This window comes from Pan troglodytes, chromosome 11, assembly GCF_028858775.2.
Source record: "Pan troglodytes isolate AG18354 chromosome 11, NHGRI_mPanTro3-v2.0_pri, whole genome shotgun sequence".
Taxonomy (NCBI): Eukaryota; Metazoa; Chordata; class Mammalia; order Primates; family Hominidae; genus Pan; species Pan troglodytes.
Window position 1 is genome coordinate 8,286,322 of NC_072409.2, and position 6,000 is coordinate 8,292,321.

Consider the following 6,000-nt stretch of genomic DNA (forward strand, 5'->3'; position numbering starts at 1 on the left):
ATAGAAACCGGAAACACGGGGGCACAGTGGCTCATGCCTGTAATCCCAGCACTTTGGAAGGCCAAGGCGGGCGGATCACAAGGTCAGGAGTTCAAGACCAGCCTGGCCAACATAGTGAAACCCCGTCTCTACTAAAAATACAAAAATTAGCCAGGCATGGTGGTGCATGCCTGTAGTCCCAGCTACTTGGGAGGCTAAGACAGGAGAATCACTTGAACCTGGGAGGCAGAGGTTGTGGTGAGCTGAGATCGCACCACTGCATTCCAGCCTGAGTGACAGAGCAAGACTTTGTCTGAAAGAAAGGAAGAAAGAAAGAAGGAAGGAAGGAAGGAAGGAAAAGAAAAGAAAAAAGAAACCATAAATACGCTGCATGAGTAGAATGTATCTCACAGGTGAAAGAAGAAAAATGAGGCGGGAAGGAAAATGGGAAGGGCTGAGGGCCGGAGTTGTGTGGTGTTGGTTGGAGAAGGAGCCTCACTGAGAGCAGAGGGGGAGCATCGCCCAGGCCCTGTGGCAGAGCCCAGGTGGAGCCCAGCTGGCCCACGTGCAGCCTTGTGTGTGGCCTTGCAGGGGTACAGTCAGGTGGGCTTTAAAGGGCGAGGCGCAGAGTGGGGAGGCGAGGTCAGACTCCCGACTCAAGGGATCTGATGTGCTTAGCCGGCCCCTTCAGCTGCTGCTGCAGGGAGAACTGACTCCAGGCACAGATGGGTAAGAATGGGGGCCTGCCAGAGGTCACTGTACCATCAGCCAGGAGGTGGTGGTGGCCACGTGTAGTGTGGCCTTGGAGGACACAGAACTGGCTAGACTCGGTGACATTTTGAGGGTAGTGAGAGCAGGATTCCCTCACTGCTGTCTCCTCTGAGTTGGTCCTCAAGGTTGGGAGACATTCTGCTCCCAAGTCTACACCAGATCCCTCCAGCTGAGGCCCATCCTACTTCCTCTGCAGAATGAGCTCCTCCAGGCCAGCAAGTCCATCCCCATCTGAAGACTTCCTGGGGCCCAGGGGTCAGCCTGGTCAGGGGCTTCAGGGGAAAGCAGGAGTGGATGGAGCATGCTTAGAGGCAGGAGAGACATTTGGGGGCTGGAAGGTATGAGACAGAGAGAGGGAACTCAAGGACAAGGCCGGGGTTTCTGAGCTGAGCATATGGAAGAGTGGGGTTTCTATTTGCTAAGATGGGGAGTGGACAGGTTTGGACAGGAAGAGCTGGAATCTTACTGCAGACAGGTGAAGTGTGAAATGCTTACCAGATGTCCAAGTGGTGACGGGAGAAAGCAGGTGGCACAGGCGTCTGGAGTTCAGGGACAGGTCCAGGCTGCAGGTATGCACTGGGAGCCATCCTGGCAGACATGCCCTTTAAAGTCTTGAGACAGGATGAGGTCACCGAGGGAGGGAGTGTAGGCTGAGAAGGTCAGGTCAGGGAGACAGCAGGGGTGCTGGCAGGGAGGTAGGAAGACCACCAGGAGGCAGTCCTGGAAGCCGGGGAAGAATGTGTTTTAGGAAGGAGGGAGAAGCATGGGAACTGCTTGGGGAAGGGTGGGGGGAGTGTTTTGGACCCCCGTGATGTGGGGACAGCATGTGGGAAAGTGCTGGGCCTTGGGACCAGCCATCCCTCTTCCTGACCTGGTTTTTAGCTGAAAAGGTCCCTGCCCACATCAGCTTAAAATGCTGAGCCTGAGCCACCACATGAAGGACTCAGATCTGCTCTCTGATGCCCTGGTCACAATCCAAGAAGCAGAGGTTCCAGGTCTTTCCACTACAGGATTTTGATGTTTAAGTGAAAAAAACGTGCAACCCAGGCTGGGCGCAGTGGCTCATACCTGTCATCCCAGCACTTTGGGAGGCCGAGGCTGGCAGATCACCTGAGGTCAGGAGTTTGAGAACAGCTTGGCCAACATGCTGAAACCCCATCTTTACTAAAAATACAAAAATTAGCCGGGCGTGGTGGCGCACACCTGTAGTCCCAGCTACTCAGGAGGCTGAGGCAGGAGAAGTGCTTGAACCTGGGAGGTAGAGGTTGCAGTGAGCCAAGATCGCGCCACTGCACTCCAGCCTGGGCGACAAGAGTGAAACTCCGTCTCAAAAAAAAAAAAAAAAAACCAAACAAACAAATGAAAAACGTGCAGCCCATCTTCAAGTTGGGGTGTCATGGCCAATTCACAGGTTAAGGGATCCTTCTGGCTGCTGTGCAGATTGGAGCAGGCAGGGTGAAGGCAGAGATGCCATTGAGGACTTGGGAAATTGAGTGGCCATTGATTAGATGTGGGTTGGAGGGACAAGAGAGGAAGGCATGACTGTGGATCTCTGGGTTGGGAAGAGCAGCCCTACAGGAGACAGAGGCGTCAGAGTGGCCCCCTGGTGGTGTCCAGGAGCCCCTGAGGGATGGATGCATTTCTCAAAATGGGGTCACCAGACGAGGACCAGGTTCAGAGAGGGGGTGATGATCTCAGCAATGGATCTGAGATGTCTGTGAAACACCCAAGGAGGATGTTGAGGTCTATGTTCAGAAAAAACAAAACCAGGCCGGGCGTGGTGACTCACGCCTGTAATCCCAGCACTTTGAGAGGCTGAGTTGCGCAGATCACCTGAGGTCAGGAGTTCAAGACCAGCCTGGTCAACATGGTGAAACCCTGTCTCGACTAAAAATACAAAAATTAGCTGGGCATGTTGGTGCACTGCCTGTAGTCCCAGCTACTTGGGAGGCTGAGACATGAGAATCACTTGAAGCCGGAAGGCAGAGGTTGCAGTAAGCCAAGATTGCACCACTGCACTCCAGCCGGGGCAACAGAGTGAGACTCCGTATCAAAATAAATAAATAAATAAATAAATAAAATTAAATGATTTTTAAAACCCAGGTTATAAACCGTTGTGTATAGAATAATGAAAATAAATCTCTGCACCCATGTAGGAAGCTGTCTGAAGGACAGGCTTCCAGGGAATCCTATCAGTTGTCAGTATAGGTAGATTATGAGTCACTTTTATTTTTTCTCTCATCTGCATTTTTTCCTTGCATTTTTTTCTTGTGATATAATTCACATAAATTTCATCATTTTAAATTAGCACACATTCAGCCATTTTAGTATATTTGCTATATTGTGTAACCATCACCACTAATTTCAGAATCTCATCTGTATTTTATTTTATTTTATTTTATTTTATTTTATTTATTTTTTCTTTGAGATGGAGTCTCGCTCTGTTGCCCAGGCTGGAGTGCAATGGTGAGATCTCATCTCACTGCAACCTCCACCTCCAGGGTTCAAGTGATTCTCCTGCCTCAACCTCCCACGTAGCTGGGATTACAGGCATGCGCCACCACGCCTGGCTAATTTTTTTGTATTTTTAGTAGAGACGGGATTTTACCAAGTTGGCCAGGCTGGTCTCAAACTCCTGACCTCAGGTGATCCACCCGCCTTGGCCTCCCAAAGTGCTGGGATTACAGGCGTGAGCCACCGCGCCCGGGCTCATCTGTATTTTATACAGATTGTTTTCTACAATTAAACACATTGCTTCTGTGTTTTTGTTTTGTGGTTTTTGTTTGTTTTTGAGACAGGGTCTCACTCTGTCACCGAGGCTGGAGTGCAGTGGCACAATCATGGCTCACAGCAGCCTTGACCTCCCAGACTCAGGTGATCTTCCTGCCTCAGCTTCCCTAGCAGCAGGACTACAGGCACACACCACCATACCCAGCTAATTTTTTAAATTTTTTGTATAGATGGGGTCTCACTATGTTGCCCAGGCTGGTCTTGAACTCCTGGGCTCAAGCAATCCCTCCACCTTGTCCTCCCAAAATGATGGGATTATAGGCGTGTGCCACCACATCCAGCTCACACATTTCTTTTGAATAAGAAAAGTATTTTGTCAAATTTTTTCACTCATCCACAAATACCCCAAAGTAGAGGCCTTCTAGAATCACCAAGACTCCCCCAGGGGGCCTGTCCATGACCTAGATCCCCAGCTTCCACTCCACACACGATGAATGTGACTGAGGTTGGAGCATAGCTTGGCAATCTGCATTTTAACCCAGCCTCTCGCCCTCCCCCTTGCCTTTCAGCAAAAAGGGTCCCTGCTACGGTTTCATAAGCTCACTCTTCTGAGGGTGAGGGTGAGGGTTAGGGTTAGGTTTAGGGTTAAGGTTTGGCTTAGGCTTAGGGTTAGGTTTTGGCTTGGGCTTAGGGTTAGGGTTAGGGTTAGGGTTAGGGAAGCTTGCTCGGTTGCTCTTCCAGGAAGTCCATGGGGAAAAAATTAAACACAGGTTGGGCAAACTCTGGATCAAATGCTCCGCTCAGTTGCCGCATCCTTGAGCCCCGGTTTCCTCCTCTGCCAGATGAACAGCCCTGGCCTATCCCCCTTCCAAGGGCTTAGTCTGTGGACCTGTAGGTAGGTGCATTACCGGGAGTATCCATTCTCATGTCACATAAGCATCTCGAACTCAACAGGCCCTTAACATAACTCACCGCGGTCCACTCCCCACAAAAAGAATCCTTGTTCCTTTACAAATGGTCCGCTGACAACCAAAGGCTCCAGCCAGAGTCTGAAACATTCCTGGCCCTTCCTGCTCTGCAGAATCCCATCCTCTGTATGCAATCAACCACACCTTATCCGTTGGTTTCAATTCTTAAAGAGCCCTCGGCCGGGCGCGGTGACTCACGCCTGTAATCCCAGCACTTTGGGAGGCTGAGGCAGGCGGATCACCTGAGGTCAGCAGTTTGAGACCAGCCTGACCAACATGGAGAAACCCCATCTCTACTAAAAATACAAAATTAGCCGTGCGTGGTGGCGCATGCCTGTAATCCCAGCTACTCGGGAGGCTGAGGCAGGAGAATCGCTTGAACCAGGGAGGCAGAGGTTGCGGGGAGCCGAGATCGCGCCATTGCACTCTAGCCTGGGCAACAAGGTAGAAACTCCATCTCAAAAAAAAAAAAAAAAAAAAAAAAAAAAAAAAAAAAAATCCCTCAGGGCTGGACAGTTTTCTTTTTTCTTTCTTTCTTTTCTTTCTTTCTTTCTTTTTTTTTTTTTTTTTTTTTTGAGACGGCGTCTCACTCTGTCGCCCAGGCTGGAGTGCAGTGGCGCGATCTTAGCTCGCTGCAAGCTCCGCCTGCCGGGTGGCTGGACGGTTTTCTGCACCTCCACCACAATCAGTGGAATCCCGCCACCACCCTCTCTCTCCAAGCCATCGAAGCAATTTCCGCAGCATCTTTCTTGCTCCTTCTCAAATCCCCATACCACAGCCAGAGTAAGACTTTCTATTGCTACTCTTCCGCATCCATCCCCCCAGCGAAGCTTCTCTTTGCTCTCAGGGGAAAGCCTCTATAAGGCTTATGAGGTCCTGCCTGCCTCATCTCTGTTCCTCTAACAAACCAAACCATGACATCCAAACCCTCACAGACGTCTACTCCCCTATGGTAGCAAACGCCTAGACCTGTGATGTCCAACAGGGAGGCCCCCCAGCCACATGTGGCCACTGAGCACCTGAAATGTGGCCAGTCCAAATGGAGATGCACAGTGAGCACCAAATACACACCGATTCCAAAGCTTCCTGTACAAGGAAAGGAATAAAAACCACCTAATTAATGTATTTTTATTTTCGTTATATATCGAATTGATAAATGTTTCAGATGTAATGGGCTAAATATATAGCATTAAAATTAATTTCACCTTTTAAAAGTTTTTGCTAATGTGCCAACTAGGAAGTTTAAAATTTCAGATGTGCACTTTGGGAGGCCGAGGCGGGTGGATCAACCTGAGGTCAGGAGTTCAAGACCAGCCTGGCCAACATGGAGAAACCTCATCTCTACTTAAAATACAAAAATTAGCCGGGTGGTAGTGGCACATGCCTGTAATCCCAGGTACTTGGGAGGCTGAGGCAGGAGAATGGCTTGAGCCTGGGAGGCAGAGGTTGCAGTGAGCCAAGATCTCGCCACTGCACTCCAGTCTGGGCGACACAGTGAAACCCTGTCTCAAAAAAAAAGAAAACGGCCGGGCGTGGTGGCTCACACCTGTAA